We start from the raw sequence: 12,194 nt of genomic DNA, 5'->3' as shown, positions 1-12,194 counted from the left end.
CCACTACTTTTCTCTCTCCTCTCTTAATTGTATTGCCTATTTTTTGATGTATTGTGGAATTGTTGATCTTTTTCTGTTACATTGTTGATTCTCATGTAAAGCGCTCTGATACCTTCGGGCCTAGTCAGCGCTATATAAAACTCTTTAAATGAAATATCTATGCAGTTTTAAAACTGCACATTGACCTGTCTAAATAGCTTCCTTTGACAGGCCGAAACTCTCAGTTTAAATGTGAATACATCTCCTCTAAGGTTTTATATGCCTAAAAGGCAGGATGATTGATATTTAAAAGTAGGGGCTGTAAAACACAGTATTACATCCAATGTAACAGTCTTTTTGAAGGGACAAATAAATACTTTTTCCACGGACGCCAATAATAAGATTCAATAAATGTCCACTGTTTGTTTATTCTGTGCAAAAACACAGCAAGTGATCAGACAGCATGTGTTTAGTTTTTTTAAGACTCTGTCAAGGCAGTTCAGTAGTCTTGATCCTAATAATCTTCTTGAGTTGTTTGAATAGTCCCAAATGCCCATAAGTATAAACTGGGGCTACTTTGCTCTTCCAAACACTTTCAGAGTAAAATTCACATTTCTACTTCCCAAATTAGATCCAAGAGGAAGTGAGTACGTTGCTGTGCTATTGTCAAATTATGAGTCGATTCCCAGATCATGAGAATGATGAATTTTCAAGCTGTCGTATCTCAATAATTCAGGAAGTCCATATTAAGCTCCCCAGCCGGTGTACCGCAACAAGTATCTGATACTGGATACTTGTTGCGGAACACAGGCTGGGGAGTTTAGGGTGGCCATGGAAAGAAAAATTCTGCCATGTTAGATTTAGGTAGAGAGGGGTACTGTGGTGAGATGATGTTCTATAGAATGTTACAGTAGGAATGTAAGAATGTTAGACTGTAGTATGTGAAGCAGATATAGGAATGTTTCTAAGGTTCTGGCAGTGACCGGTATGTCAGTTGCTGCCAGGGCATTAGGTGAAGAGTAAGCGTGGGCGTAAAATCCGTTTCACGGGCGAATTTGCGGATTTTTGACGATTTTGCGATCCGCGAATCGCGCGAATTTACCCAATAATCCGCAAATTCACGGGCTACAAATTATTTTGCTTGGTCGCGCTTGAAAAATACAATATTGCGCCCGCGGCGTTGTCTTACCATGATTCTGAGTCCGCCGAGTTGTTTTTCTTTAGGTTTGGCGTGTGCGGCGCCATTTTCGATCTTGCTGCGTGATCGCGCGAGAGTTTTTCGAGCGCAATTACGTTATCGCGGCTTGCCATCTTGCACGACGAGAGTTTGACAACGCGAGTATGTCATAAAAGCCTGCGACGGTGCGTAGCTGACTTCCGGCGGGAGATTCGAACAGGTCGCGTTCCCGAAATTGCAAAAATTGCAATTCTGCACAAGAAATCCACGGCAGGAAGCATGAACCTTGTGAAAATGATGATTTTGATCAGAATAACTCCTCAGATTGACATTGAGTCCATTTTTTGGGGTGGGGTGGGAGGAAGGAAGTGCCTCAGAGTCTCCAACTTCCTGTTCCTGTCCAGCAGGCTCCTCCCAGTGCTTTGTGCATGTACTGGTCACTTTTCATTTGGCTGTTGAGCTGGAAGGATTACTTTATGTGACTGCTGCTGGATTTGTGTTTGAGGACTTTTTGGACTTTGGAGTTTGGATCACTTTTGGACTTTAGATTTTACAAGTAAGTTGGTGTTGTTTGTTTGGGGCATTGCAGTTGAGGCAACTACAGTTCTAAAACTTTTTTCACAACTTTAACAAAATATATTGTGGTGGGTAGCCACAGTATCCAGTAGGCCCAGGGTTAGTCATGGGTGCATGATACAACTGTTTCTGAGATTTGTTTTTTAACTTAATTCTCATTTATATCATGGAATTTTAGCTCACTGTTATATGTTGATTTTTTTAAATTTTGGGGTGCCTGTAAAGCCTCACTAGCCAGTAGGCCCAGGTGTAGTGAGTGGTGCATGGGCCTAGTCTTTCTGTGGGGTGTCTTGAATTTAAACATCATTGAGGGCATGGATGGCATGGGATTGTGGTGATTTTTTAGTGTTTTCCACTTTTTGGGGTGGTGTTGGGGCCTGGTCATGTGGGTGGGGGACATTGGGAGGCCTAGTACAGGCAGGGCCTGGCCATGTGGTGGGGGTCAAGGGGCCATTTTGAAGCCAGGCTGTGTGCTCAGGCCTGCACGCACTTTGCCTTGCTATTAACCATTATGCCCAGGGGTACTCAGTGGTGCATGGGCCTTGTCTTTCTCTGGGGTGTCTTGAATTTAAACATCATTGAGGGCATGGATGGCATGGGTTTGTGGTGATTTTTGAGTGTTTTTCGACTTTTTGGGGTGTTGTTGGGTCCTGGCCATGTGCATGGGGGCCATTTTGAGGCCGGGTACAGGCAGGGCCTGGCCATGTGGTGTGGGTCAAGGGGCCATTTTGAAGCCAGGCAGTGTGCTCAGGCCTGCACCCACTTTGCCTTGCTTTCACCATTATGCCCAGGGGTACTCAGTGGTGCATGGGCCTAGTCTTTCTCTGGGGTGTCTTGAATTTAAACATCATTGAGGGCATGGATGGCATAGGATTGTGGCGATTTTTGAGTGTTTTTCGACTTTTTGGGGTGGTGTTGGGGCCTGGCCATGTGGGTGGGGCCATTTTGAGGTCTGGGACAGGCAGGGCCTGGCCATGTGGTGGGGGTCAAGGGGCCATTTTGAAGCCAGGCAGTGTGCTCAGGCCTGCACCCACTTTGCCTTGCTTTCAACCATTATGCCCAGGGGTACTCAGTGGTGCATGGGCCTGGTCTTTCTGTGGGGTGTCTTGAATTTAAACATCATTGAGGGCATGGATAGCATAGGATTGTGGTGATTATTGACTTTTTGGGGTGGTGTTGGGGTCTGGCCATGTGGGTGGGGGGCATTTTGAGACTGGGACAGGCAGGGCCTAGCCATGTAGTGGGGGTCAAGGGGCCATTTTGAAGCCAGGCAGTGTGCTGAGGCCTGCACTCACTTTGCCTTGCTTTCAACCACTATGCCCAGGGTTACTCAGTGGTGCATGGGCCTAGTCTTTCTCTGGGGTGTCTTGAATTTAAACATCATTGAGGGCATGGATGGCATGGGATTGCGGTGATTTTTGAGTGTTTTTTGACTTTTGGGGGTGTTGTTGGGCCTGGCCATGTGGGTGGGGGCCATTTTGAGGCCTGGTACAGGCAGGGCCTGGCCATGTGGTGGGGGTCAAGGGGCCATTTTGAAGCCAGGCAGTGTGCTCAGGCCTGCACCCATTTTGCCTTGCTTTCAACCATTATGCCCAGGGGTACTCAGTGGTGCATGGGCCTAGTCTTTCTCTGGGGTGTCTTGAATTTAAACATCATTAAGGGCATGGATGGCATGGGATTGTGGGGATTTTTGAGTGTTTTTTGACTTTTTGGAGTGTATAACTGATGTTCCTCTGGCTTCCATTGCTTTTAGGTGCACAAGAGAACCACCAGTGCCAGGAGGAAGTCCTGCAGCGGTGTGTGCAACACAACGTCACGTGACGTCACGTGTGGCCACAGACAAGACAACTCTGCAACTCATGCAACTGCGGCCTGCTGTTCTGACATCTCAAGAAGATGGCCCCAAAGAAAGCGCCTCAGCGAAAAAAAAACTACGCCTGCAGCAGCAGTGGTGTCCACCGGGGACTAAGCTGGAAGCAGCACCTCCGCTTCATTGGGCTCAGTGCCACCACGGCAAGTTAGGTCCAAGACCACCATGAGTGCTGCTGCGGCAGCCACTTTGGTTGTTGAATCACCATCGACCAGTGATCTTGGCTCATCACAAGAAAGTACCATCCAATGAACGCCGGGTGTAACTCAGCTGACGAGTGTTCAACAACCACAGCCGCAACGACAACCACAGGTGCAACTAGTACAAGCGCAAGTACATGGGCAAGGAGAGGCGCAAGGAGAGGCGCATGGAGAGGCGCATGGAGAGGCGCAAGTAGAGCCGCAAGGAGAGCCGCAAGGAGAGGCGCAAGTAGAGCCACAGGGAGAGGCGCATGGACAGGTGCATGGAGAGGTGCAACTAGAGTTTCATGGAGGGGCACAACTGCCTACAACGCTTGTTCCTCCAGAAGTAGGGGCACATCAGGAAATTGCTATTCAAGAGGAGGTATCCGAGGAAGCCACTCCTCCTGATGATGATTATCCATTGTCTTCCAGATCCCCAGCAAGAAAAAGGTCAAGGAGGGATACTACAAGTTCTTCTTCAAGCCCCCTTCCTTCAGATGATGTTGATGTTGATTGGAACCCACCAATGCAGTCTGAGAGTGAGTGACCCCATGATGAGCCGACAAAGGTATCTAAGCCTAAAAGGAAAGCTCCTGCAAAGCTTCCACTTATGGATGATGATGACCAACAAGAAGTGGTATCTTCTGCTGCTGATGAACAGTCTGATGATGACCCAGTCATCACAGTCGTCACTCCAGCCCCAGCCGGCATGCAGCAGACAGACATTTTAACCCTAGCCCGAATGGCTGCTGAGCGGGATATGGGCGGCGTGGCCCTGGTACCACCAGCGTAACCACAACACCAACATGACCTACAGCTTCCATCTTTTTTAGTCAGAAGGACCGGCAGGGACCTCCATCCAGCTCGACCTCAAGTAGTGGTGCTGTAAGTGAACAACAGAAACGAATTCAGCCACGCCCATCCTCCACTTCATCTGGCATTGAAAGTCAAAGTAGCACCTCCACCACCAGCTGACATCACCAGTCCGCAGTTTGGGACTTCTTTACTGTTAGCGCAAAGGCGGAAAACGTGGTCGTTTGTTCAATTTGTAAAACATCAGTTAGTCGGGGTAAGCTTGGTACCAACTATGGTACCGGAGGCCCGAGAGGTCATCTCAAGAAACACCACACTATCATTTGGGAAACATACATGAGGAAGATTGAGGTAGGCAAAAGAAAAACAAATCCAAATGTATCCATTGATACTGAATCTGATGATGACGAGAATCTGATTGTGCAGGAGGGAAGTGAAGAAGCGACACACATTTTTTCTGGTACACCCAGTACCCCTGGCAGCAGCACTGCAGTGGTATCACCCACACCCTCTACCCCTGCAACATCTATGAGGCACACTAAGAGTATTGGAGAGACACCAATGCGAAAAACGACATCAATGGGCCTAACTGGTTTGAAGAGGTCATCATTATCATCATCACATAAAATGATCCAGCCCACCATTAGGGCAGGTCGGAGGAGCCATTTGAACGTAACCACCCAACGGTATGTCTGTATGACGCAAAGCTGGCTAAAATGCTAGCGCTGGACTAAGTATGGGCGGAAAATCCGTTCCGCTCGCGGATTTTGCGGATTTTCGGTAAATTCGCAATCCGCGAGATTCGCAAATTTCCCGCAAAATCCACAAATCCGCGAGCAGCGGATTTTATGGCTTGCTCGCACTGTTCGCGTGAGTTCGCGGCTTTCCAGTTCAACTTCGCGCCCCGCGAATAAGCGCTAAATTGCAGAAATACGATCTTAGCAAAACTGAAACGACTTACCAGGTTCAAAAGTTCAAGCTTATCATTAGTAGCCATTTCCTGTAGTGCTTCCTGAGGGGCCCCTCCAGAGTTCAGTTGCCTACTTGCAACTATTATGTGACCCTGCTCTGACCCTCAGAATAGTTACACATATGCCACAAAGGTCCTGAATTACAGCTAAGGGAGACAAGCAGGAGCCAGGCTGGAAGTTCAAATCCAGTGACACATTAATCAGCCCCTAATTCATTATTGTCAGTTGGGGCAGGGCAGGTGTTGTAACTAATTTTGCAACAATGAAAGCACTTAGCAAGTGCAAAAGATCACTAATCAGGAAGCACTAAGGAAGCAGGTGCCAGCTAAAAAAATATTCTGTGACACATTAATCAGCCCCAAATTAATTCAGGTCACTTGAGGCAGGGAAGGTGTGCTTTGCTTTGCCACAATAATGTACACTGGACAACCAGAGGGTGCTGTGATGAAACAGAGGGTGGCATGGGTGAGCCAGAGGGTGGCATGTGGTGACAGAGGGTGGCAGTGATGAAGAAGAGTGTCCCAAACAGGCTGGACACGTAGAAACAACAAGTTCGCAAAACATGCGACCCCACAGGTAAGTTCGCGTTTGCAAAATTGTACAAAAACCCTTGCGACCTGGCAGAAACCCGCGCGAACACACAAAAAAAAATCCGCAAATTCACGAGAATTCATGCATTTTGCGGATTGCGAGTTCGCAAATCCGCAAAATTCGCGAAGGCGAGATTCGCAAAATTCGCCCATGCCTACGCTGGACCTTCTCCCTTTTTCTTTCGTGGAAGGGGTGAGGTTTCTAGGATTAGTGGCAACAGTCTGCCCTAAATGGAAGGTTCCTAGCCGGTCCTATTTTGCCAGAGTTGTGGTTCCAGCACTACATCAAGATGTGCTGGAGGTGATTGGGGCAGCTTTGCAGAGTGCTGTTCACACTATCCACTTGACAACAGACATGTGGACCAGTTGCCAAGCCCTTGATTACATGTGCATCACTGCACACTGGGTCTCTTTTGCAGGGTCTTTTGCAGGGGTTAGAGACAAGTCAAGTGCAGTTGTTGACCTGGACACAGTTTTTCAAGCTTCTCGGAAACATGCAACATTAGCCATGTTTGCCATGGAGAAAAGTCATACTGCAAAAAATATTTTGGATGAGTTTAACAGTAAGGTCTCTGAATGGCTGCAACCAAGAAATCTCATAGTTGGTTATGTTTCGACGGATAATGGCAGTAATAAAGTTAGGGCCATGCAGAACGGTGACTATTTCAGAGTGCCGTGTTTGGCGCACTGTATAAACCTGGTTGTTCAAGATTTCTTGAAAACTGAAACTCAAGTCAAGAAGTTACTGTCTATGTGCCAAAGAATTTGCACACATTTCAGCCATTCTTTTAAGGCCCGGAAGCAGCTGAGGAGCATTCAACATGTACGTAAAGTGCCAGTCAAAGGACTCATCCAGGAGGTGGCAACACGTTGGAACTCAACCTTTTACATGCTTGAGCGTCTGTTGGAGCAGTGCATGGTAATCGATGACTATATCTTTACAGTAGGTTCTACTATTAATGACATGAGGCTAGAGTCGGAGGAATGGCAGCTAGTTAAAAGCCTGACAGACATGCTTCATCCTTTTGAGGTCTTCACTCGTGAAGTCAGCAGGGAGGACTGTTCTTTGAGCAAAGCTATCCCATTGTTGCGCATGCTAGAGCACCAACTGAAGGCGGTGTCTTCAACCTTGAGAGATGATGGTGGAAAGCAAGCTGCATATCTGTTGGCGGAGAACTTATTAAGCCGCCTAGTTGCCAATGAAAGGCTTCAAAAGATACATACAGAACAACATTACATTTGTGCCACTATTCTGGATCCACAGTATAAAAAGGCAGTGGCCAGCAATGCATTCATTTCTTTTGATGAGGCAGATGTTTCAAAGTTCAAACATTGGATAGCTATGTCAGCCAGACGGTTCGAAAAAGATCGGCAGAGAATTCAAGGAGCCGTCAGAAGTCCAACTGAATCAGCAGGCGATCCAGCATCAAGTCCCACTTCTGAATCTGTTGCCGAAGGGAGTCACTTTTACTCACAGCCATTAACTACACCAGCAGCAACCCTATCATCATCCTCACCTGCACCAGCCCCAGCCATAATATTGTCGGAAGCGGATTGGCTAACTCATCAACGGGTTGTTCGTTCCAGTGCTGAGAAGGCCACAGATGGTACGCAAAGTGGAGCAACCATGGAGAACCTTGAGTTGATGGTGCAGGCCTATCTGGATGAGCCAACACAGGTCTTTTTCATACGAACCCATTGCTGTATTGGTACAGGAAAATGGCTCTATGGCCACTGATCGCCAACCTGGCTCTAAATTATTTGTCTTGCCCATTCGCAAGCGTGTCTTCTGAACGTGTTTTCAGTGCTGCTGGTGCCATTGTAACTTCAAAAAGGTCCCGGCTCTCGGCCAAAAATGTGGAGAGGTTAACACTGATCAAGATGAATCAGCACTTGATACCACCAGATTACAAAGTACATGAATGCACGCAGGAAGAAGAGGACACCGACTTAGGTGACGGAAGTTCTTCTCTGTTACCTGACCTACTCCCGTCTCAAATTATGGAGTTGGAGGACGAGCTCTACTTCCCTGACACCGAGCCCTGAAAATGACTTACTTTTTTTCGTCCTTGTTCACTTTTATTCATGTGTGTCTTTCTTTGTTTTGCAAATTTTACCACAACAAAACTCTAATCACATAATCACAACAAGTCCATCAGCAGCACTGTCTTCATCTTATATTCCTTATTGATTTGAAGGTGCCGCAGTCTGCATTCCTGAGGTTCACAAGTTCACAACTCAATCATGCTCCTTCATACTCCTCCTCCAGACTCCCCCTATCCATTTCCCTCAAGGCAGATGGATGGATTACGACGAGTCCCCTCAAGTGGGACTGAAATTACCGACTGACTACAGGCTTGCTGATTGCTGACAGAGTTACTTTTGATATTGACAGGAGAGGCTGCCCTGTGGGCCCTCACTTTCCGAAGAAGATGCGGACAAAAAGTAGAACAGGTAATGAATAATTGAGAAGATGGCATGCACTGGACAGCAATGGCTGTCTGGCTCTGATGAAACCGATTGCTGTTTGTTTTTTGTGCATGAAATGATGATTCATATGTCTTGTCTTCGTTATAATCTAATCTTTCACACAGTAATTGTAACTCATGTCAATCAATAACTCTTTTTTTTACCTTGTTTAATTAAAATTGTACTTCAAATTCAGGGGCCACTATATTGCATTTCACAAAATATGCAAAATGTCCTTGGAGCGGACTCACTTGCCAATATACCATGACGATTGATTAAATAATATATCTTTTTTCTTTACAGTCACTCACTGGGATGGATGGATCATCAGCGTCGATTTACGGAAGAACTATGGCCAATTCGTGAGTGGCAAACAGGTAAACCATTCTACAACAACTACTACAGCAAGACTACATGTCTGTCTATTTGTGGTATGTATTGGTCGAGGGCGAGGCAGTGTACTGTTGTTGTTATGCCAGGCAGAGTCCACTCCAGACAGCAGTTCATGTAAAATTGGGGCTATGTGGCTTGCTGCATACAATTAGATATGCTTTGTCTGTCTGACAAAGAGCCTAGGTATGCTACATCAGGTTGCTTCACTCAGTGGTGCCTGCCGTGACCCTCTGCATGGCACTGCCTCAAGCTTGGCTCAAACATCCGTTAAGTTTGCAAAATTTGCTGTTTTTCGGTATTTCGCAAATCTCACGAAAGTACCGAAAAATCGCAAATTCTTGAGCGGAACGGATTTTTGGCCCATGCTTGCGGCAGGGCCATGCAGATGGTCAAGGCAGGCACCACTGAGTGAAGCATCCTCCTGATGTAGCATACCTAGGCTCTTTGACACAGACAGACAAAGCATATCTACGGATTAGGGTTCAGTGCGTTTTACTAGGCTTTTTGGGTTTAAGTTGGTATGGTCACGTTGATTCTAGGGCTCGGGCCCGATGCAGGCTCGTTCATAATGATGTTGGCAATGTTTTAGGGGGGGTTTGGTGTTCTTTGGTCCAGAATTGGCAGAATTTAGGCGTTTTCGGGTGTTTTGCGGGCACGTGTGTTTGGGTGAAAACTAAGTGAAAACTAGTCGTAGACCTTCTTCTTCTTCTTCTTCTTCTTCTTCTTCAAAGAGCGCAATGGTTCGATTTTGTTCTGCCTTGCTGAAATTCTTGTGAATCGCTGGAACAAGTGACTGTCCAGGTGAGTTTCAAGAGTATCAAAGAAGTGGAAGTGCTGAAAACAGCAATGTAGTGTGAACAGCGCAATTTGCCATGTTTTGAATATACCAGTATTGCTTGTATTTGGGGGGCTGTTTGGGGGGCTTCCAGGTTTTTGTGGGTGGGTTTTGGGGCCTGGGAGCACTGCTGGCACAGCCTAATGTTGATTGCATTTGTTTTTCAATAATTCCATGGTGGAAAAGGGGAGTTTGGGCCTAGCTGCACAGCGTATTTGGACTGAATTGAAGGTAGTAGGCCCATTTTTGCTTTTTGCCAGTTTGGGGGTGTTCTGCTTTTTTGCGGGTGGCTGCAGGGGTCTGGGGGCATAGCTCGGAAGGTCTAATATTGGAATCAAGTGTTTTGGACCAAATCCATGGTGAAATTATTTTTGCGTTTTTGCTCACTTGCCTGTCTTTGGGGTGCTGTTTGGGGAGCTTCCAGGTTTTTGTGGGTGGGTTTTGGGGTCTGGGAGCACTGATGGCACAGTCTAATGTTGATTACATTTGTTTTTCAGGAAATCCATGGTGGAAAAGGGGAGTTAGGGCCTAGCTGCACAGCGTATTTGGACTGAATTGAAGGTGGTAGGCCCATTTTTGCTTTTTGCCTGTTTGGGGGTGTTTTGCTTTTTTGCGGGTAGCTGCAAGGGTCTGGGGGCATAGCTCGGAAGGTCTAATATCGTAATCAAGTGTTTTGGACCAAATCCATTCTGATTTTTTTTTGTGTTTTTGCTCACTTGCCGGTCTTTGGGGTGCTGTTTGGGGTGGCTTCCAGGTTTTTGTGGGTGGATTTTGGGGTCTGGGAGCACTGCTGGCACAGTCTAATGTTGATTGCATTTGTTTTTCAGGAAATCCATGGTGGAAAAGGGGCGTTAGGGCCTAGCTGCACAGCGTATTTGGACTGAATTGAAGGTAGTAGGCCCATTTTTACTTTTTGCCTGTTTGGGGGTGTTAAACTTGTTTCTGCCTGGGCTGACGGGTATGGGGCCATTGCTGTGAAGGTCTAATACCGGATAAAAGTGGTTTGGAGAAAATCGGAGGTGAAAAAGTTTTTACATTTTCATGAATTTCGCTCACTTTAGCGTTTTTGGGGGGGCTGTTTGGGGGGGTCCTGGTGTTTGTGGATGGGTTTTGGGGTCTTGGAGCAACGCTGGGTATGGATACTTTTGTTTGCAAAAGGTTTAACGGAAATCCATGGTCGCAAAGGGGAGTTAGGGCTTAGCTGCAGAGCGCACACGGAGTGATTTTGGAAGTAGGGCAAAATATTTCGAAGTCCCCGTTTTTGTACTTTTGCTTTTTGCCTGTTTGGGGGTGTTAAACTTGTTTCCGCCTGGGTTGACGGGTCTGGGGGCATTGCTGTGAAGGTCTAATACCGGATAAAAGTGTTTTGGATAAAATCGGAGGTGAAAAAGTTTTAAACTTTTCAGAGTTTTCGCTCCCTTTCGTGTTTTTGGGGGCCTGCTTGGGGGGGTTCCTGGTGTTTGTGGGTGGGTTTTGGGGTCTTGGAGCAACGCTGGGTATGGATACTTTTGATTGCAAGAGAGGTTTGACGGAAATCCATGGTGACAAAGGGGAGTTAGGGCCTAGCTGCAGAGCGCGCACGGAGAGATTTTGGAACTAGGGCTAAATATTTCTAAGTGACCATTTTTCCATTTTTGCTTTTTGGCTGTTTGGGGGGGGGTTAAACTTGTTTTCACCTGGGGAGACGGGTCTGGGGGCATTGCTGTCAAGGTCTAATACCGGATAAAAGTGGTTTGGAGAAAATCGGAGGTGAAAAAGTTTTTCCATTGTCAGGCATTTTGCTCACTTTAGCGTTTTCGGGGGGCTGTTTTGGGGGGTTCCTGGTGTTTGTGGGTGGGTTTTGGGGCCTTGGACCAACGCTGGGTATGGATACTTTTGATTGCAAGAGGTTTGAAGAAAATCCATGGTGGCAAAGTGGAGTTAGGGCCTGGTAGAAGAAAGCCTTTGACACTATTTTTAACTTGGGGCTCGTTAGGGTTAGCAGTTTTGCATGTGTTTGGGGGAGTTCGAGATTTTGGCAACTGGGTTCTGGGGTCTACTCTTTGAGCACTTGTCGAGACATTTCTAATTTTGGTTGCAAGTGGTTTGAAGAAAATCCATGGTGGGAAAGGGGGGATTTGGGCCTACTTTACTTTCAAAGTACGTTTTGTCACCATTTTCCACTAGGCCTCAGACAGGTAGCAGTATCACACGTTTTTTGTGGTCTGATTGGGGGTAATCTACATTTTAGTGTTGGTGTTTAAGGGTCTGGGAGCACTGCTGGGAAGGTCTTATTTTGTTCTAAAATCGTAGTTTACACTACACCTAGCTTGAGGGGAAAGATCTGCAAAATTCGCCCA

The sequence above is a fragment of the Lissotriton vulgaris genome, chromosome 2_1 (assembly GCF_964263255.1).
Source record: "Lissotriton vulgaris chromosome 2_1, aLisVul1.2, whole genome shotgun sequence".
In the NCBI taxonomy this organism is placed as follows: Eukaryota; Metazoa; Chordata; class Amphibia; order Caudata; family Salamandridae; genus Lissotriton; species Lissotriton vulgaris.
The sequence above is the reverse complement of the archived record's forward strand: the minus strand, read 5'-3'. Positions refer to the sequence as shown.